Here is a 22,943-nt window from a genome sequence, read left to right as displayed (position 1 = left end):
TAGGAATCAAGAGGTAGCTCTTTCTTCTCTGATTGATTAGCTGCTCCCCCAATGACACCATCTGCGATTTCTTTACCATCTTCTGCCTCTCCCGAACTGTTTTCTTCTTCTTCGAAGACCGTGGTGGATGGACTTGGCCCCTCAGAGCCTATTTTCATTACTTCTGATCGGGAGGTGACTACGGTACTTGGGTTGGTGTCTTCAAGTCCAAGGGTAGTCCCTGAATCAGATATGGTTCCAATGGAGATCAATGAGGCTGAAGGCCTTGCAATTATTACACAAGGAAAGGAGCCTGACACTGTCATAGCCTCTGATCCTCAGGAGGATACTACCCTGACTGAGACAGGGGCTGTGGTAATAGATGATGGGGATCCGGATAGTTTTCTTAAGGAGGGGCCTATGATTAATGAAGCTCTTGAGGTTGCTGCCTCAGAGTACATCGGACAGGCAGATGAAGGGGTTGAGCTTTTTGTCGCTAAGGTTCTAGCTATTGAGGATGCAAACCAGGTGGAAAAGGCGATGGCTGAGTATGAACCGATTACCTTAGAAGATGAAGGGCAGAGGGAAAAGGTAACCCCTGAACTAGTAGAAGCAGAAGTTTACAATGAGGCAGTGCCTGTTTATATATAATTGTGCCCAAACATGGGTGGATTTATCAAAATTAAACCTAATTACTGAAAATTAAGATTTAATTGAATTAAAAGAAATTCTAAAAATGGGTGCAAAAGGATTGTTTTTTCCCTTCCAAACAATGTGTAGAAATTCAAAACAGTCTCAGCTGCTGCACGAGAACTTGTGTGATCTTTCATGGCTGACCCGGGGTTGCTCTGATGCCTGTTTGATCGAAATATTTTGTTTTCTAGTAAGGCTCGACATGGAGATCGTTTTCATATCAACTTTGAGCCATGGATCATGTTTTTAAGCCATGATCACGAGACTTGAAATTTGTTTGAATCTTGAAAATTTCAGATCGATAGTGCATTCGTTCCTTGAAATTTTTCTAGAATGTTTTTGCCGTAGTGCACTAAGGATGCCGTCACGATTGTGTGGCAACAAACGGGACGCGATTTGGAGCCCGGATGAAGATTTCGCAACTTTGGAGTTTTGGCTAGAATCTAGTGGCTGAAATTTTAGTTAATTCGTCGGCTTCGTGCATGAAATCTGACCGTCCATCATGTACGGGGTTCGGACCAATGATAGCCTTGGACCTTACGCACACAATGAAATTGGTTTTGCATTGATATGTTGCTCGAGCATCGTGATTTGGTCTATCGAGCGAGGCGTATTGCTGCTGAATTTTCAGCAATTTCTTCATGGATCGGAAACTTCTCTCTAGCTTTTCTCCCTGCTCGGACATCGTCTCGGCGCATGTCACATATCGAATTGTTCGTCTTGATGAGACGAATACGTTCACCAAATTTAGGCGTGATCCAACTTAGAACGAGTGAGTTATGGGCTCCGAAAGCGACTGCCCGTGACTGTAAAAATAACCACCTTTAATGGTGCTTTGATGCAGTAAGGCCATATGGGAATAACATTCGGCCCCTCCTATTTCAATGTTTTACTCATATCTTTGTCCTGGAGTGTCCGATTAAGCCGAAATTTGACCCATAAACGTTTTCAACCTTTCGGAATCTAATGGCGATAGTCCTATAGTGATTTGAGACACTGAAAATGTTGTTCTAATTGTACGGTCCATTTCAGGGTGCAAGAAGCCATTTTTCTGAAAACTGTTCCTTTGTGTTCATTGCCTTAGACATGTCTAATTGCAATGAAACTTGGAAAGTGGTCGTTTGGAGTGCTGATGACGATCTTGACCAATTATGGTGGCATTCCGAGATTATCGAAAATTTTCACTGTTTTGTAGGCTCTATTAACTTGCTTCATACCAGGGACCAAGATGCTGAAAAATACATTCAAATAGCTTGCCCGACTGACTATTGTGCTTCAAGAGAAGTGAGAAGGACAATCATTCAGAAATTTTCCTTTGGCTTTTTCTGTTTTCCTTCCTAGCCAGAAGACCATGTGAACGCGGAGGCGATTCACGTAATGGTGTAACTAGGCTACTCAGACGTCGGGATGCATTGTTCACGGGTCCGTCGATGGAGACGTTAGGGGGAGAGGAGACTTTTTGAAGATTCTAAATCTGAGGATTTTGTATGGACCTCGTTAGTCAGAATCGGACCCATCTAGCAATTGAGTGCCATGGCGAAGGGCATTGTTCCCATTTGCTCTGAGTTCATTACTTTTCTTTGATAGGTGTTGTTCGCTGCTACACCAGGTTTGCTTTTGACGTTTAGAGTACCACTTTGGGTCTCGACTACTGGGTCCAATCAGGGGCAGTGTTAGCCGGTCCCGAAGGTCTGGGCCTGTCAGCTAGAAGAGCTGAGGTCTCTGACAGGTTCTCCCCTTACTTTGTCAGCGTCTTGCCTTTGTAATGTTTTTTTCTTAGAGTGTAATTGTGACCTCGTGAGAAAAATGTTCTTCCTCATGAGACTTGTCATGTCATCCTAGCGAGTCTTCTGTCTTTCGAGTCCTTTTGCAACTGGACTCGGATTGTCGGAATCTTTTCCTTGAAGCTCAAGTTTTTGGGTTCCTGGTTTTTATGTCACCAAGGATTTTCTTCTTTCGAGTGAGGATTGAAGCCACCTATTGAGGCAAGTGTTGCATCAACCTTTTTATTGATACAAGCATCCTTTGCGGATTTTCGCTTGGTCTTGGGAAGCTATGCCGTAGAGACGATTTTCACCAACTTCTTTTTATGGGGTTCTTTTACCCATGACCTTATGGTCATGTCCACCTCTTTTTTTTTTCATTCTTGAACACGATTCCCTTTCGTGTTTTCATCGTGCTTGTTTTTTTTATTCATGAAACTCTTTTACTCCTGATTTCAAGACCATTTCAGTCTATCATTTTTACTAATAGTGTTCCCTTATTCAAGTATACACTATGCATGTTATTCTTTTTTCTTTTTCTTTGTGAAGGCATGTTTAAGGTCATGCCTCCAAGACCTGTGTGAAACAGTTTAACGTCATGCGACCTGGACGTGCACTATGGTTTAAGCTCATACAGCTGGACTGTGATGGTGATGGATGACAGTCTATAAAGGCCATGTAGTGAGTATGGTGGTGGTTTTGCTCACTTGGGGAAATGGCTCGGGGCTACCTATGAGAGATGAACGAAGTATAAAATATGAGTGGATGATGGTGACCCACTAACTTACAACTAGTATGGATGACGAGATGGTTCACCATTTTATGAGCATGGGGGAGACTCACTGGGGAATGAGGTATGGTGATGAAATGAATGGACTCACTGAGGAGGTAATGAAGGTAGTGCGCACACACTATTAGGAAGGTTAGGAAAGGCATGCGTGAAAGTGCAAGTAAAGGCGTGTGCGCCTATGTGGTGGCAATTTTATGGTCATGCCTCCGTGACCTAGGCAAAGCAGTTTATCGTCATGCTAGTAAGACATGCACTATGGTTTACGGTCGTACAACTGGACCGTGGTTGCTGAGACTTTTAACATCATGCGGTTAGGACAGGTGCTATGGTTTAAGGTCACACAACTAGGCTGTGGTTATGTAGTTTGAAGTCATAGAACTAAGACATGCAGTTTAAGGTCGTGCAACTATACCTCTGCAACAGTTTAAAGTCATATGGTTTGGACCATGGTGCTGTGCAATTTAAGGTCATGCAACACGAACCACAGCTATAATTTTAAGGTCATATAGTTTGAACCATGCAGTTTAGGGTCGTGCGTCTAAACCGAGGCTATGCAGTTTAGAGTCGTGCAGCACGAACAGAGGCAGTGCAGTTTAGGGTCATGACCGAGGTTGTGAAGTTTAGGGTCGTACAGCACGGACCGAGGCTATGCAGTTTAGGGTTGTGTAGCACAGACCGAGGATATGTAGTTTAGGGTCGTGCAGCACAGACCGAGGCTGTGTCGTTTAGGGTTGTGCAACCAAGACCAAGGCTATGCTGCTTCGGGTTATGCAGCACATGTCGAGGTTGTGTAGTTTAGGGTCGTGCAGCATGGACCAAGGCTGTGTAATTTAGGGTCATGCAACACGGACCGAGGCTTGCAGTTTAGGGTCGTGCAGCACGGACCGAGGCTTACAGTTTAGGGTCGTGCAGCACGGACCGAGGCTGTACAGTTTAAGGTCGTGCAGCACGGATCGAGGCTGCGCAGTTTAGGGTCGTGCAGCACGGACTAAGGCTATGCAGTTTAGGGTCGTGCAACACGGATTGAGGCTGTGCAGTTTAGGGTCGTGTAACACAGACCAAGGCTGTGCAGTTTACGGTCGTGCAGCACGAACTGAGGCTGTGTAGTTTAGGGTCGTGTGGTTAGGTTCCTCAATATCGCCCTCTGGAACCCTAGGGGATAGGGAGGCTCGCGTCTCGAGTTTCGAGGAAGACCCAGGATGCTTGTGAGATCGCTCTCTCGAGAACCTCGTCCGAAAACGGGGGCAGGTGTTACCAACCGGTGAGAGAGGAATTTTAAAAGGTGGGTTCGGGACTTACTCGGGCTGACTCGCGTGGGTGGCCTCTTAGATCCTGAAGCAAGCCCCTTAGCAATGAAACTGGTTCAGAATCGCCTCCCTTGGCTCGTATTCTTCTTATTTTCTGCTTTCTACAATCACACACATATATGACAAAGGTTGTGGGACAGGTGGGTTAGACCTCACCTTTTTCCTCTCCGATGAGCGTACACAAACATGCGCATGCAAGAAGAAGAAAGAAAGACAGGAGGAGAGAGAAGAATTCAACCAAGCAAGAAGGTCAAGGCAGGGACTAGACTGGTAGATAATTGACAAAGCATGGTGGCGAAACATGCTCGGTAACTGAGACCAGCTCACGGGATTGCTACTAGAAGTTATTCCCGATATCGAATAGCTAGGCACGATGGTCGTACTGTTGTGGCTGTAAAACAGGCCAAGTGAACCTAGCGCCACAACATTATGGCTAGACGACAAGACTCCCATAAGATGCTAACATCAATCCTCCTTGGTCGAACGAGTGAGCTGCAGAGGAAAGGTTAAAGAGAGGAAGGGGATAGATGGAAGGAGAGAGAAGATGGAAGAGGAGATGCAGTCAGCGCTAAATATTGTTGACTATTTCAAGAGATAGGAGAGAGAGGAAGCAATCGGTGCTAAGCTTCACAAACTGTGTCAGATGTGAAGAGAGGAAGGGAGCCGATTGATGCTTAGTCTCACCAACTAACGGAAGAAGAGAGGAAAAAATAGTTGGCTCTAGGCCTTGCCAACTGATAGAAGAAAAGAGAGGAGACCAACAGGTGTTAGGTCTCACCGACTGATAGAAGGAGAGAGAGAAGACCAACCGACGCTATGTCTCGTCGACTGGTAGAAGAAGAGAGAGGAGACCAACTGGCGTTAAGTCTCGCTGACTGATAGACGAAGAGAGAGAGGACCAACTGGTGCTAAGTTTCATCGACTGATAGACAAAGAGAGAGAGGACCAACTGGTGCTAGGTCTCGCCAATTAATAGATGAAGAGAGAGAAAGCCAATCGATGCTAGGTTTCGTCAGTTGACATAAGAAGAGAGAGAAAGCCAACGAGCACTAGGTCTCTCGCCGACTGATAGACAAAGACATAGGAGAATAACTGACACTAGGTCTCACCAGTTGACAAAAGAAGAGAGAGAGAGAGAGTTGCCTGCTTGAAGGGTATCAGCCCTTTTTTCTCTCTCCTCTCTCTCTTTCTCCAAGACGTACTCACAGGCTCAAGCCAGGAATCAAAATTTTTATTGAATCCACTCAAGACCGAGAGGTGGTGGGGGCTTTGTGTGTTGACCTTTTACAATGAGGCAGTGCCTGTTTATATAGTGTTTTGCCCAAACATGAGTGGATTGATCGAAATTAAACGTAATTGCTGAAATTAAACCGAATTGCTGAAAATTAAGATTTAATTGAATTAAAGGAAATTCTAAAACTTGGTGTAAAAAGACTATTTTGCCCTTGCATAACAATGTGTGGAATTCCAGAACAGTCTCTGTGGCTGCCCGAGAACTTACATGATCTTTCATGGCTGACCCAAGGTTGTTCTGATGCCCATTTGATCGAAAGATTATTGTTTTTTTGTAGGGCTCGACATGATACCAACTTCGAGCCATGAATCATGTTTCTTAGTCATGATCACTAGACTTGAAATTTTTTTGAATCTTGGAAACTTCGGAGTGATAGTGCGGTCTTTCCTTAATGTTTTTCTGTGATTTCTTTATTGTAGCGCATTAAACATATCATCACGATCGCATGGCAACAATCGGAATGCAATTTTGAGCCTGAACGAAGATTTCACAACGTTTGAGTTTTGACAGGAATCTAGAGTGAGGCGACCAGAATTTAAATAAATTTGTCAGCTTCGTGCAGGAAATCTGACCGTCCATTACATGTGTGGTTTTGTCCAATGGTAGCCCTAAACCTTACACACACAATGGAATTGGTTTTGCGTCGATTTGTTGTGCAGGGGTCGTGATGTGGTTCATCGAGCGAGGCATGTCGCTGCTGAATTTTCTCTAATTTCTTCACGGATCGAAAACGTCTCTCTAGCTTTTCTCCCTGCTCGGATATTGTCCCGGGGCGTTCCACATATCGAGTTGTTCGTCTTGATGAGACAAATATGATAACGAAATTTGGGAGCGATCTGATTTGGAAGGAGTGAGTTACGGGCCCTGAAAGTGACTGCCCATGACTTTAAAATAGCCACATTTAATGGTTTTTTGGTGCACTGAGGCCATTCGGGAATAGTATGCGACCTCTCTTGTTTCAATGTTTTTCTCATATCTTTGTTCTGGAACATCTGATTAACCCGAAACTGGGTCCATAGGGGTTTTCGACCGTTCCGAATCCAATGACAGTTGTCCCACAGTAATTGGAGACTCAAAAAATGTAGCTCTAGTTGTAGGGTCCATTTCAAAGCGCTGACGACCAATTTTTTGAAAACTGCTTCATTGTGTTCACTGCCTTAGACATGTCAGATCATGATAAAACTTGGAAAGTGGTCTTTTGAAGAGCTAATGATGATCTTAAGCAATTCCGAGGCCATATTAAGACTGCCAGGATTTTTCCATTGTTTCATAGGCCTTATTGACCTGCTTCCTACCAGGGACCGAGGTGATGAAAAATACGTTCAAACAGTTTGCCCCGCCAATTGTTGTGATTCAAGAGGAGCGAGAAGGAAATCATTCGAAAAGTTTCTTTCCGCTTTTACTTATTTCCTTCCAAGCCACAGGACCACGTGAACGCCAAGGAGATTCACGTAATGGTGCAACTAGGCTGCTCAGACGTAGGGATGCATTGTTCGCGGGTCCATTAATGGATACTTTATGGGGAGAAGAGACTTTTTGATGGCGGTTGTTTGGTGCTACATCAGGTTTGCTTTTGACGATCAGAGTACCACTAATGGTCACGTCTACTGAGTACAATTGGGGGAAGGATCTATTAGCCGATCCCGAAAGTCTGGTCGTGCTAGCTAGGCGAGCTCAAGTCTCCGGCAGGGTTTGCCTTGGTTTTGTTTGTTCTGCCTAAGGGGGATGATGACTGGGCTACTTTGTCATCAAGCCTCATGGAGAGCGGGGTCTATAAGACAAAGAGAAGGCATGCACACTCCGTGCATGGGGAGGAGGTTTATAAGAGAAGGAGAAGGCATGCATACTCCATGCATGGAGAGGAGGTCTATAAGAGAAAGAGAAGGCATGCACACTTCACGCATGGGGAGGAGATCTTTAAGAAAAGAAGAAGGCATGCACACTCTGTACATGGGGAGGGGGTCATGTAAGAAGGAGAAGGCATGCACACTCCATGCAAGACGAGAAGGTTTTGCAAGAGAAGGAGAAGGCATGCACACTCCGTGCATGGGGAGGAGGTCTTGTAAGAGAAGGAGAAGGCATGCACACTTCGTGCATGGGGAGGCGGTATTGTAAGAGAAGAAGGCATGCACACTTCGTGCATGGGGAGGAGGTCTTGTAAGAGAAGGAGAAGGCATGCACGCTCCGTACATGGGGAGGAGGTCTTGTAAGAGAAGGAGAAGGCATGCACACTTCGTACATGGGGAGGAGGTCTTGTAAGAGAAGGACAAGGCATGCACACTCCGTGCATGGGGAGGGGTCTTGTAAGAGAAGGAGAAGGCATGCTCACTCCGTGCATGGGGAGGAGGTATTGTAAGAGAAGGAGAAGGCATGCACACTCTGTGCATGGGGCGGAGGTCTTGTAAGAGAAGAAGAAGGCATGCACACTCTTTGCATGGGGAGGGGGTGTTATAACAGAAGGAGAAGGCATGCATACTCCATGCATGGGAAGGAGGTCTTGTAAGAGAAGGAGAAGGCATGCACACTTCGTGCATGGGGAGGAGGTCTTGTAAGAGAAGGAGAAGGCATGCACACCCTGTGCGTAAGGAGGGGGTCTTGTAAGAGAAGGAGAATGACTGGCTACATTGTCACCCGATCGTGAAGAAGGATGTCGACTGAGCTACCTATTCACTCAGGACTCAAGAAGGACATCGACTGGGCTACCTGTTCACCCAGGAATAAAGAAGGAGGTAGACTGGGCTACCTGTTCACCTAGGACTGAAGAGGGGTGTCGACTGGGGTACCTATTCACCTAGGACTGAAGAAGGACGTCGACTGGGCTACCTGTTCACTAAGGATGGAAGTGGGGTGTCGACAGGGCTACCTATTCACCCAAGACTGCAGAAGAAATGTTCAGCCATGACTTTAACATCTACATCCTATTAGACGTCTTGACGATGAAGGGAGTGCTGGCTGAAGTCACCTGTTTATTGGTCTAAGCGTCCTTTGTCGGTTTTCACTTAGACTAGGGAAGAGGTGCCGTAGAGATGGTTTCCACTAATTTCTTTTTATTTGGTGCTCTTTTACCCACCTTTTGCTCATGTCCACCCTTTTTGTCCATTTTTACTCCCGATGCCTTTCTGGATTTTCACTGTGCCCGATTTTTATTTACGGAACTCTTTTACTCATGGTTTTTGTGACCATGCCCATCTGTCGATTTTACTCATAGCATTTCCTTGTTCAAGTATATACCATGCCCATTAATTCTTTTCTCTTTTTTTTTTTTTTTATGAGGGCGCGTTTATGGTCATGCCTCCTTGACCAGTGCGAAACAGTTGAATGTCAAGCGGCCTTGATGTGCCGTATGTTTTTAAGGGCATATAGTTGGACTACAATGATGATGGATGACAGTCTATGAAGGCTATGGAATGAGTATGGTGGTAGTTTGGCTCTCTTAGGGCGATGGCTCGAGGTTGCCCATGAGATATGGGTGATGTATGAAAGGTGAGTGGACGATGGTGACCGACAAACTTACAATGAGTATGGATGATGGGATGGATCGCCATTTTGTGAGCATGAATGAGACTTACTGGGGAATGATGTAGGGTGATGAATTCATGGGGAGGTAATGAACATGATGCACGCACTCTAACTGGTGGGTTAGAAAAGGTGTGTGTGAAAGTGCACGTAAATGCGTGTGCACGTATGTGGGGACGAGTTTATGGTCATGCCTCCTTGACCTGGGCAAAGCAGCTTATCGCCATGCAATCAGGACGTGTACTATGGTTTAGGGTCATATAGTGGGACCGTGGTTATGCCGTTTTAAAGTCATACAACTAGGACAATGCAGTTTAAGGTCATGCAACTTGACCTCTGCTACAGTTTAAAGTCATATAGTTTGGACTCTGGCGTTGTGCAGTTTAACATCGTGTGACCATGATGTAGACTACGGTTTAAGGTCATATAGTTTGGAGCATGCAGTTTAAGGTCGTGCAACTAGACCTACACTACAATTTATGGTCATATAGTTCGGACCACAGAGTGGATCGCCATGTAGGTTGAGCTCCATGGGAAATAGGCATGTGGATGATAATCTGACTCCTTGGGGATAACATGACTGAGATCAATCACAAACTGAGGGCTAGGTGGAAATGGTGACATGATGAAGGATGGCCAACATAAGTGAACCTTCTTGTGGTTTTGAAGGGGGTAAGGCACTCTTTGAGGTGAAAGATGAGACTTTATGACAGGTGACCTGACTCCCTGGGGATTGGGGAGCTAAGAATGACCCTATCTTCATTGCGGATGATGGGCCGCAGTATGGGTGTGACTCCTAGTGGGGGATCAGGGACAACTCATGACTCCATTGAGGAAGTCACAGTTTAGGTGCAACGACTTGAGTGCAAGTCCACTAGAGATAGTGGTAGGGCATATACTACTTGAAATATGGTCGGCGCCACCTGAAGCGCTGATGGTTTGTTGTGAATTTTCAACCAGCCTTGAGTTCTCACAACACAACTGACACTGAGTTCTCACAATGCAACCGGCGCTGAATTCTCACAACACAACCGGCGCTGTTCAGCTGGCGTTGTGAATGACCCATGGTATCATCTGATTTCAACTGGCGCTGAGTTAACCGTTGCTAGGGTCAGCCAGCACTATGGTTGTATTTGAAAACACACCCAGCACTGGCGCTAGGTTGTATTTGAAAACACACCCGGCACTACGTCAACTGGCTCTAGGTTTGTTTAAAATTTACCTGGTGTTGCGTCAACCGGCATTGGGGATGGATTGATGAGAGTTCCACGGGCCTCGTGTCGAAGCCCGACCCGGACTTGGCTTTCTTTGGATGCAACTGGTATTCCTTGATTGTGAAGGGCTTTTGAGGGCAATGTAGTCTATATAAGGGGTAAAACCTCGTTTTTCCCTTATTTTTCACCAGGGGTAAAAACTTAAGCTAGTTTTCATTAACCATGAGGAGAGAGTGCTCAGTTGAAGTTTCCAGTGAGCAGTGGGATTTCAACAACAGGCAGGGCAGGTTCTTAGGCAGGCAGTTGGATTCTGGCAAGTGTTTTACTGAGAAGACCTTCGACATGCGTACTTTGCTCAAAATTTGGTGAAATTGCAGAGAGAGTACCAGGGAAAGAAGAGATTTTCGAAAATCTTTCCAGGAATCAGAGGAGGCTCAGGCTATCGTTTTTCTTGCAGGAAGAGCGAGGAAACACATCAGCGAGTATTTTCTCACATCTTGAGGGCTTTTCGGGGGTTGTGGAAGTTTTTTGGAACTTTCGTTGTGTCGCAGAGGTTTCCTGATGAGGTTCTGGTGAAGTCCAGACCAAAAAGATTGGCAGGAAAGTTTTCTGTGAGTTTTCGACCAAGTGGGAGCAATTCCGGTAGAAGACGAACGATCACCGAAGGTGGGCCGTATGGCTGCAGGAGGTGAAACATCGTGGGGAAGGCATATGGTCGCCGAAGACATGGAGACGATTGCCCTTCATCCTTGGAAAGTGTACGGTAATCAATCACACGTGTGTGAGGTGGCACCAAAGGATGTGGCGATGGCTATCAGTCGATGCGACTGATTTTGAGGTGTCTCGTCAAGGATTAATCTCACGTGTGAGAGATTTACCTTCAGCCGGTGCTGGCCTTAAACAACTTAAACTGGCACTGGGGTGTTGGCATTTCACCTGCACTGAGTGCTGAAAGACTCAACTAGCGCTAGTTGTTGGCATTCAACTGGTGCTAGGTGCTGAAAGACACAATCAGCGCTGAGTGTTTGACAAACTCACCCGGTGTTGATCATCAATACGCAACCGGTGCTGAGCATTGAGAAGTTCACTGGGCGCAAAGTGTTTTGAGAGGATCAGTTGACGCTAAGCATTGGACAGACTCAACCGACGTTGTTCCAGTGCTTGGCAACTTTTTAGGAGTGAACCACTAAGCCCTTTGTAATGGTTGATTCTTCTTACCAAATCCCCAATGTGATGAGGTTCCTAAGGGAAGGGGAAATCGACGCCCGTGATTTTACAGATGAAGTTTTATCAAGGGGAGAACCCATTTGGCTGACCCAGCCAGTGTAAGAGCCAGAGTGGCCTCTTAGCATCACCTTCATGACTGACCCCGCATGCATTAAAGTGCGGCAGGGAAATGATGGCAATGTCCGTACTAAAGAAGGGATGCCACTTCTTCATTGTAGGCATCGGAACATAGCTTTCGAGAGAACTTGCCCACCTTGGCGAAGCGAATAGTCCGGGCCAAGGGATTACTGAGGTGGTCGAAAAAAATCCTCCGTATTCAAGGAGAGCACCAATACCTGAAGGGATACGCTTCCTAGACTGTCAAGGTATTGGCTTCGTGTCGAAGCGTTCTTGAGCGTGCTTCGCTATTAGCGGCGGTCCACTGTTCGGGCAGCTACTACGATCGTTGCTCTAATACAGTAAAGGTATTGCTGGAGACGAGGAACCATGTGAGCAGTACTTGGCTTCTTGGTCATGGCGAAGCGGGAATCTCCTTACTGGATCTTCACTTTATTGAAGGTCTCCCGATGCTCGGGGCTATGTATGACGAGTTTGTGCCATCAAACTCAGTCATCTTTCGTGGTGTTCACTTGGGGTGTGAAGAGCCGTCGGCCAGTCATCTCAAGATCTTCGAGGCCTACCAGTCACTTGTCAGTCGATCTAGCAATGGTAGGGTCACCTTCACAGACTGGGTGAAATTCTTTTGCGGGGACTATTCTGAGGGTGGTCAGGGTACTCCAAAGGGGAAAGGGAATGCAGTTGCAAAGTAGACACCTCTTATATATCAGCTCAAGGCTGTTGATGACCGTGTCTTCTTGGCCGCCTACCTAACCTTATTCCTATGCAAGTTTGTGCTTCCTGGCTGGGGGGAAGACATTCTCTCAGGGGTATTATATGTGGCATGCGACATGGCCGGAGGGCGTGAGTATGCCCTTGCTCAGCCAGTCCTATGCAACATATACCATGGCTTGGGGTCCATCTCCCATGAAAAGGCTTATAAAGCCAAGGAGGGAGGGAACGACATCATAGAAGGATAAGCTTCTCCTGGGGACTTTAAAACCCCATTCCTTGTGCATTACATGTACGGGTGGCTAGGGGCTTATTTTCTTGACACCTACGTCAAGCATCAGTGCTCAGAATATAAGTTGTGGACCTTCTTGATGGAGATAATGAACCAGAGAACCATCTTCGATACCCCATGGGAAGCTTGGGGTCTACTTGGAAATGATTCTTTGAACATGAGGAGAGTCCCTTTTCCAATCGGGACCTTCACCTTGTCGATGAGTTGGGGAAGGAGCTGGACGGTGCCCCAACAACGATTAAGTAACTCATGTTCATGCTGAGCGTCAGAGCGGGAGTCTTACCTTATCAGACTCCACGCAATGCCCGACTAGAGGGATATTTCCCCCACCGCTTTGCCCATCCGCAAGGGCTTGACCAAAGCTGCCCCTTCTCGGTATTCTTCAAGAAGCACCGGAGTAAGGTGTATAAGGGGAGGGCGGAGGAGCTTGGAACTTTTCGAGAGTGTTGGTGGCCGGAACATATACGAACTACTTGGTCCATGTGTCTTGAAATGATAGAGACCAGCAAATATGTGCTACCTTACTTCGGTAGGAGAGTCCGAACAACCAAGGCATATGCAAACTACTAGAGAATCACGAGTAAGGGCTATTGGGAGAAGGACCACCCTTGAAAAGGAGTGAATGGCAACTGGAGCTAGAACACCTGGCAATGGAAGCTAGCGGAAGCTCTTGCTCCTGATGAGGTATTCGTCTTGGACTATCCCTCCAACTGGCGGGGTTTAGGGCATCCACGTGAGATAGCAGTTGATGAGGCCTCATCAGAGTTCCTTGTGATGAAGACGATGAATGAGAGTGTCTTTGACAATCTTAGCTCGATCTTTGAATGAGATGAGGGGCAGCAGGTCCCTGGTTATGAGAAGCACCCACCACAGGACCTGAACACCTTAATCAGAAGCGGTCCTCACAACAAATTGGCTAGAGGGCCTCCTCAAAGGGGTGGATCCGAGGCAGCAACCCCTACTCCAGCAGGGGGAAAGAAAAGAAAGCGCCCAACTTATGCGGACACTCGCGTAGCGTCTTCAGGTTGTGGGCGTACTTGGAGGCAGAAGAGAGAATAGCTCCTTGTGGTGTCAGAACCAAGAGGTAGCCCTTCCTCTTCTGATCTTTTAAGAATTCTTCCAGTATCCCCTTTATGCTTTCTGAACCATCTTTTGCTTCTGCTAAAATGCTTTCTTTTTCTTCAGAAACCGACGCAGATGACTTTGTGAACTCTGAGCCTATTGACATTGCTTCTGATCGGGAGGGGACTCCGAATCTTAGGGAGGAGCCCTCGAGTCTAGCGGCAGTTCCTAAGTCAGAGGCGGCTAAGATGGAGACTGAGGAGGATGAAAGCCCCGAAGCAACTGCTCTAGATAGGGGCTCAGATGTCGACGTGGCCTCCATGCATGAGGGGTTTATTGCCCCGATCGAGGCAGGGGCTGCGACTCAAGAAGAAGATCCTGGAGTTGATGATGTGCTTGAGCACCAAGTGGTTGTTGTTCCTATGGTCCTGAGTCACGAAGATGAGGGGGTCGAGTTCTTTGCGGCCGAAGTTCTGGCTGTTGAAGGCCAGGGCCAACTGGAGGAAGCTATTGCCAAGAGTGAGTCGGCTGGCGAAGGCCAAAGAGAAGGGGCAATTCCTGAACTTGGTGATGTTGAGGTGACAGTTCAAGAGAGTGAAGAGCAAAGGGAACAAGTTCATTTCCAGCATGTTGAGACAGAAGTGGAGTTCTCGGTAAGAGAGGGTCAAGACAACAAGGCTGGCCTCGAAGACCCTATGCAGATTGAGACCGGGGTTGTCTATGAGCCTCACAGGCAACAAGCTCTAGGATTTTCCCTCATTTCAGAGGAACCAGTGGCTCAGATGGCTATCACTTCAACAAGCTCGATTCTTGCGGTCGAGGTGTCTTCCGCAGTGGTCGCCTCAGCAGCATCGTCCAGGCCCGTGTTTTTGTGGTGTTTTCAGCATGATTGAAGGCATGCTTAGAGCAAGCCTCCAGGGCTTTAGGGAGCTGCCTTTCAATGAGCTGGGAGAAGGTTTGGTCAGGATGAGAGAGTTTGCTGGGACTACTGCGGTTTGGGTGGCGTCAAAGGTGCTTTCTCATTTTTATACAACTCTAAACGAGTTGGAGAACTGGCAGTTGAGAGTGCTGCATCGCGGGGAAGAAACCAGAAGGGTAGCCTCCTTGGAAGAGTTAATCTTGCGTAGTCGTGACAAGATAGATGCTTGTATTGAGAAGAAGGCCCTGATAGCTAGCCTCCAATAGGACCTCAAGAAGGAGGTGCAAGGAAGTTTTAGGAGAATGATTGAAGTTCAGGAGGCAATAAGAATATTGAAGGAAGAATTCTCAAGCCTTGAGATGGAGATGGCTCAAAGGAAGGCCATGGAGGCCTCTTTGGTCACGGATTTTTCCAAACTCGATGGCACAATTGAGTCAGAAACTGTGATGAGGACAGAAGTGACTCAAACAGTGGCAGAGCTGAAGGCATGTGTTCAAGGCACTGAGACTTTTCGTAAAGCACGCAGTGCTGAGATAAATACAATGATTGATTATTTCTGAGCATGTCATTTTTCCCCCTTTTTTTCTTTAGTACCTGTAAAATTTTTGATTGGTGAATAAAGTGCTTCTCTTTTTTATCGACTTTACTAAACAGTTTCATTCTCTCTTTACTTTTCTTGCGCTTCATGTGATTCTTTTAATGCCTTTAGATACTTTCATTGTCCCAAGAGACTAATACCTTAAACCCATTTTTGCCCCATGGCAAACTGTCGCAGCTTGAATAGCTTCGAAATAAGGGGTCTTTACTTTTTCTCCTTTCAATTTCTGATTGGCCAAAGGTTCATAGTTCATTTTCCTCATCATTTGGTGAGCCTGATTGATATAAATAATCCAGTTTGGAGGCTTCGGCCTCCATTATTGGGACGTTTACTTCAAACTCATCATAGCTTTTAGTCTTTGGCACGAACTCTTTGAGATGCTTTGAAGCGATACGCATGACTTCCAATTGGCTTTGGAGGCTGCGGATTTCGGTTCTCAAGTTTGCTAGAGGATCCTGCCCTGAAGGGGAAGGAAGCTTCCCTTCTTCGGACTTCTCTCCTGAGAGGTCGGGGAAAGGTAAAACTTTTGGCTGGAAAATGGTTTGAAGAACATCATCTAAACTTGTGGCAACCAAATTTTGAAAGACTTTTCGTGGCAGTTTGCATCCTGCATCGGCTTTCAAGAGTGCAATGGGGATATGTAGGACTTTTTGATGGTCCAGATAGGTGACCCTTGGAGCCAAGAATTCTACGCCCATGACTTGTTAGATCTCATAAATGACTTCTGGTTCATTTTCTGGCCAAGGTGGCTCAGAACTAAGGGTAGAGGGTAAGGACTCTTTTTCGAACGAAGAAGGGGTTTCTTGGATGAAAGTTCGGATGTTAGAATGAAGAGTAGTTACGGGTAAAATTGTGACCTGCCTTTCTCCTTGCTTGAACATGTTCACTGATGTCCTCCCAACATCCTGAACATCTTCATGAGACAAGGACACAATCTTTCTTGTAGACTCGTGACCTTCTTCTCTCATCTTCTGAAGGGACGCCAGATTGTGAAGTAATCTTTTGCATCTGTGTAGTGAGTTTTGGCCACAAGGAATGGTCTTTGGTCAGCATAGACCGTATCCTATCTCCCCTCTCGCCTATACATGAAATATTAGTGCAATGTTTATGGAACCACCCCCTGATCATGGAGCCATGGCTGACTGAGGAGAATATTGTAAGAAGTGTCGGTGTCGATTACATGAAACTGGTCGTAATCATTTAGCTCATCGATCTTAAGACGAAGGCGTATCGTGCCAGTCGGTTTCTCTCCTGATTGGTTAAACCCCTAAACTGTGAAGTGGGTCGGGGTAAGGTCTTTGGACCCCAACCTTAATCGAGTAAGTATCCTTCTTGGAATGAGGTTGACTGTCAAATCTTCATCTAACATGATTCAACTGATGGGGCATGCATTTAATTTGCCAGCAACAAAGAGAGGGCGATTGTGAAAGTTTTCCCCTAGCTGCAAATAATCCTTTGAAAAGGTGATTGGCATACATTCTTGTAGAATTTCTAGGTCTACCTCGATCGGTTCTACTTCGGTCTCGTACATATCTTGGTCAGAGAGAGCCTGAACCAAAGCCATCCGGTAATCCTTTGAAAGCATGAGGGTGTCATAGACACTAAGAAGGGTTGGAAGCTTCCGTAGATTCCCTATCACATCATATTTCACCTTCTCTTGATCAAGGCCTTGTGCTCCTAGTCCTACTACTGTTTTGGTGGGTATATTGGGTTGAGGAGCAGGTGTGGGTAAAGATGGTTTATTTTGACCGGATGGCGAACTTACTTGCATAGCGGGCTTGGTTTGAGTGATTAGTCTCACCAACTGACAGAAGAAGAGAGGGAAAACCAGTTGGCTCTAGGCCTTGTCGACTGATAGAAGAAGAGAGAGTAGACTAACCGATGCTAGGTCTCATCAACTGGTAGAAAGAGAGAGAGGAGACCAACCGATGCTAGGTCTTGCCGACTGGTAGAAGAAGAGAGAGGAGACCAACTGACGTTCGGCCTCGCCGACTAAGAGATGGAGAGAGGGGACCAACCGATGCTAGGTCTCGCCGACTGATAGACGAAGAGAGAGGGGACCAAATGGTGCTGGGTCTCGCTGACTAATAGAAAAAGAGAGAGGGGACCAACCGGCTCTAGGACTCACCATCTGATAGATGAAGAGAGAGAAAGTCAATCGACGCTAGGTCTCGTCAGTTGACAAAAGAAGAAAGAGAAAGACAATTGGTGTTAGGTCTCGTCGACTGATAAATGAAGAGAGAGGAGTCCAATCGGATCTAGGTCTTGCTAGGTGACAAAAGAAGAGAGAGAAAGAGAGAGAGAGAGAGAAGAGAGAGAGAGAAGAGAGAGAAAGAGAGAGAGTTACCTACCCAAAGGGTACCGACCCTTTTTTTCTCTCTCCTGTCTCTCTTTGCAAGACGTACTCACAGGCTCAAGCAAGAAATCAAATTTTTTATTGAATTTTCAAAGAGTCCACTCAAGATTGAGAGGTGGTGGGGGGTTTGCGTGCTATCCTTTTACAATGAGGCAGTGCCAGTTTATATAGAGTTTTTCCCAAACATGGGTGGATTGATCGAAATTAAACCTAATTGATGAAATTTAAGATCTAATTGAATTAAAAAAATTCTAAAAATGGGTGAAATAAGATTATTTTACCCCTGCCTAACCATGTGTAGAATTCCAAAACAATCTCTGTGGCTGCCCGTTTGATGGAAAGATTATTGTTTTCTTGTAAGGCTCAAAATGGCGATTGTTTTTATACCAACTTCGAGCCATGAATCATGTTTTTGAGTCATGATCACGAGACTTGAAATTTGTTTGAATCTTGAAATCTTCGGATCGATAGTGCAGTCTTTCCTTAATGTTTTTCTGTGATTTCTTCGTCGTAGCGCACTAAGCATTTCATCAAGATTGCATGGCAATAATCAAAACACGATTTGGAGCCCGAATGAAGATTTTGCAACTTTTGAGTTTTGGTCGGAATTTAGAATCCAGGGGTAGGAATTTCAGTAATTTTGTCGGCTTCGTGCATGAAATCTGACCGTCCAATACGTGCGTGGTTCGATCCAATGGTAGCCTTGAACCTTACCTACACATTGGTTTTGCGTCGATTCGTGGTGCGAAGGTCTTGATTTGGTTCATCAAGTGAGGTGTGTCGTTGCTGAATTTTCTATAATTTCTTCATGGATCGATAACTTCTCGCCACATATCAACTTATTTGTCTTGATGAGATGAATAATTTAGACGAGTGAGTTGCGGGCCCTGAAAATGACTACCCGTAATTGCAAAGACAGCCACCTTTAATGGTGTTTTGGTGCAGGGTGGCCATACGAGAATAGTGTGCGTCCTCTCTTGTTTCAATATTTTGCTCATATCTTTGTTCTGAAGTGTCCGATCAAGTTAAAACTTGGCCCATAGGGGTTTTCAACCTTGTCAGATCCAATGGGAATGGTCCCATAGTAATTTGAGATATTGAAAATGTAGCTCTAGTTGTATTCAGGGCGCTAGAGGCCAATTTTCTGAAGACTGTTTCTTTGTGTTCACTGCCTTAGACCTGTCTGATCGTGACGAAACTTGGTAGCTAGTCTTTTGAAGTGTTAGTGACGATCTTGAGTAATTATAGGGCCATTCTAAGACTGTTGGGATTTTTCCACTGTTTCGTAGGCTCTATTTACCTGCTTCCTACCAGAGACCAAGGTGATAAAAATTACATTCAAACATCATGCAGCATAGAATGAGGTTATACAGTTTAGGTTTGTACAACATGAAGTGAGGCTGTGCAGTTTAGTGTTGTGCAGCCCAGACAGAGGATGTGTAGTTTAGTATCGTGCAGCACGGATCAAGGCTGTGCAATTTAGGGTCGTGCAACACGGGCCGAGGCCGGGTCATCATGTAGGTGGAGCTCCATGGGGAATAGGTATGTGGATGGCAATCCGACTCCCTGGGGATAATGGTTAAGGCCATTCACAAACTGAAGACTTAAATGGAAATGGTGACCTGATGAAAGCTGGTCAATAGAGGTAGACCTCACTAGGGTTTAAAGGAGGTAAGCATACTCATTGAAGAATTGGCTCATGAAGATAACCCAACTTCCTGGGGATAAGATGGCTTGGTGTGAAACAAACTCACCAGGAATTGAAGAGGTAAGAATGACCATAACCCCACTGGGGATAATGGGTTGCAGTATGGGTGTGACTCCTACTGAGGGATGAGGGACCGCTACTGACTTCATTTGGGAAGTCACGCTTTGGGTGCAATGGCCCGTGTGTCACTCCACTGGGGATGCCACATCATGGCTTGGGTGCAACTTCACTAGGGATAGTAATAGGGCATACACTGCTTGAAATACGGCCGGCACCATCTGTAGTGATAATGGTCTATTGCGAATATTCAACAGGTGCTGAATTCTCACAACATAACTGACACTAGGTTGTTAAAGATCGACCCGTGATGTTATCTGAAGTCAACTGAGGGTGAGTTAACCGGCTTTAGGGTCAATTTGGAAACACACCTGGCGTTAAGTCAACTAGCGCTAGGGTTGTATTTGAAAACTCACCCGGTGCTAAGTCAACAGGCGCTAGGGTTATATTTAGAATCTCACCTGGTGTTAAGTCAACCGGCGCTAGGGCCATCTTGAAATTTACACGCGATGCTAAGTCAATCGGCACTAGGGTTGTATTTGGAAACTCACCTGGTGTTAAGTCAATCGGCGCTAGGGATGAGAGTTACCTCAGGCCTCAAGTTGAGGCCCGACCCGGCTCGTCATTGCCTGCCTTCCCTTGAATGCAACTGGAATTTTGTGTTTGTGACGGGAATTTGAGGGCAGTGTAGTCTATATAAGGGGGTAAAATCATGTTTTCCCTTATTTTTCACCAAGGGTAAAAACTTAAGCAACAATTTTCCTTGCCAGTGAGGAGAGGGTGTGCCCGGTTGAAGTTTCGGCAAGCAGTAAGATTTCAGCAGGAGTTTTGCAGGGAAGATTCTTTGGCAAACAACAAGATTATGGCAAGGGTCATGCAGAGAAAACCTTCAGCGTGTGGACTTTGCCCAGAATTTGCAAAGTTACCGAGAGAGTAACAGGGAGAGGAGAATCCTCCGGGAAGTTTTCCGCAAAAGAGAGGAAATTTTGGGTGCAGTTTTCCTGTCTGGTAGGGATTTTTAAGGGATTGTGTGGATGTTTTTCGGCAATGCTCATGGTGTTGCAGATGTTTTTCGAAACTTAGGGGAAGTTTGCCGGAGGTTCTGGTGACACTCAAGCCAAAAACACAGGCGAGAAAGTTCTGGCGGGAGACAAACGATCGCAAGAGGTGGGCCGTACGATTGTAGGAGGTGAACCGTCATGGGGAAGTCGTACCATTGGTGATGGCCTTCGTCCTTGGAAATTGTGTAACCATTAAAGAGGTGAGAAAACTTAAGTTTTGAAAAGTGAGGAGTCTCGAGAGGTAAACAGTGGCAAAAGAGCCAGTGCTAACAGAAGTGCAACTGGCGTTGAGACAACCGACACAACTAGCGGTGAACTTCAAGAAAGGAAACTGGTGCTAAGGGCTAGAAGCACAATCGGTGCTGGCCTTCGGAGAACACAACCGGTGTTGGATTCCGTCGGCGCTCATCAGCACAAGTGGCTTATCACGATGCGAAGAAAAAGCTCACGTATGGTGGTAAGTCAAGTGCGGGGTTCGCAGTGCTTGGCGATGAGCTACATATGGCGTTGTTTATGGGCTGGGAAAAAGTGGCGAAGGATGGGGTGTGGCTTGTGGTACCTGCTGGAAGCCAAATCCTCCAGGACAACAATGAGGTCCATGTTGTTCTGTGGAAGGGCATCCACTGTGAACAGGGCATACTTTCTGTCATAGACTAGCTCCTTGCCAGGGCAGCCCCTCTTGTATGTTTGATATATGCGTCGAGTGGATCCTACATCATATGTTTGACATACACGTCAGATGAGGTATCTGGCTCATATGCTTGACATACACATCAGATGGACTGATGCTAAATTCTTATAGTGGCTTTGCTTTGTCGTCTGGTTTGTTACCATCCTCTTACTCGTCAGATGAATGAAAGTTAACTCTCCAAGTGGTTTCGCTTCTTCTTCATAAGAAGGGCCTTCCTTTCATGGACAGGCATTTGTTTTGGCCTGTAACTATCCTCTTACTATCAGATGCAAGACCAAGAGTATAAGTTTTGGCTTGTAACCGTCCTGTTATCCTTAGACGCAAGAGACTTCTAACCTCCCTAGTAATGGGTTCTTGTAACTCATTTTTACTACAATAAAAAAAAGTTCCCATTTTGTTTGGACTATCTTTGCTTGTTTTCGTGTTGAGTCCATTTCTTTTGAATACACATCACGGATAATACTTCTTTAGGTATCACCCATTGAAAGGGGGCATCACCTCCTTTCCATCAGAATGTGCCAATATGTAGGCTCCATTGGGCGAGACCTTTTTTACTGTAAAGGGACCTTCCCACTTAGGCTTAAACTTCCCTTTATGCCGGCCATGCATAACAATAGGCATCTTGCCAGCTAAGACTAGATCACCACGGGTGAATGAGCAGATCTTGACAGACTTGTCAAAGGCCCTCTTCATTCTCCCTTGGTTGAGTTCAAGGTTCTACTAAGCCTCTAGCCTCTTTCCATCAAGTCTATCCAATTCTTGATACCGAAACTTAACTCTCTCATCTTCGATTATTCCTTGGTGAATAGCGACTAACAACGAAGGGATTTGTATTTCTAAACTGTTTCACCCCGTGTAGTAGTACGATAAGCCCACAGTGCTTCAGGAAGCTTCTCATGCCCGTTCTTCCCTATCTTTAATACTAAATTTCTTAAGACATTGCACATAGTCTTATTGAAAGCCTCAGCTAATCCATTCGCCCGAGGGTGGTACATAGTCGAGTACCTCTATTCGAAATCGAATTAGTTAACTAAGCGATCAATGTGATGACTCCTAAATTGAGGACCATTGTAAAATATGATCCGATAGGGCATTCCAAAGAGATATATGATATGATGTCGAACGAAGTAGGCTACCATTGTCTCAGGAACTTGCTTAAGGGGGACCACTTCAATCCACTTAGAGAAGTAATCTATTGCATCTAGGATAAAAACATGGCCCATTGCGGAAGGGGGGTCAATAGGCCCTACGATGTCCATACCCCATTGTGAGAAGGGCCATGATGCAACTATTGGGTGTAAGGGCTCTGGAGGCTGGTGAACTAGGCTGCAGTGTATTTGGTATACTTGGCACTTTTTAGCATAGCTTAAGGAATCAGCTATCATGGAAGGCCAATAGTATCCCAACCTTCGTATTCGTTCATATAGTTTAGGACCGGACTGGTGCAGTCCACAGATGCCTGAGTGGACTTCTTCTAGCACTTTATTTGCACCTTGGATGTCGACACATCTAAGAAGAATGTCATCAAACAATTGTCTGAAGAGAGCATCTCGCTCAAGGAGGGTATACTTGGTAGACATTCGCCATA

Source organism: Amborella trichopoda, chromosome 2 (assembly GCF_054954075.1).
Source record: "Amborella trichopoda isolate Santa Cruz 75 chromosome 2, AtrichopodaSantaCruz75HAP2 v2.0, whole genome shotgun sequence".
In the NCBI taxonomy this organism is placed as follows: domain Eukaryota; kingdom Viridiplantae; phylum Streptophyta; class Magnoliopsida; order Amborellales; family Amborellaceae; genus Amborella; species Amborella trichopoda.
This window is presented reverse-complemented; position numbering follows the sequence as displayed.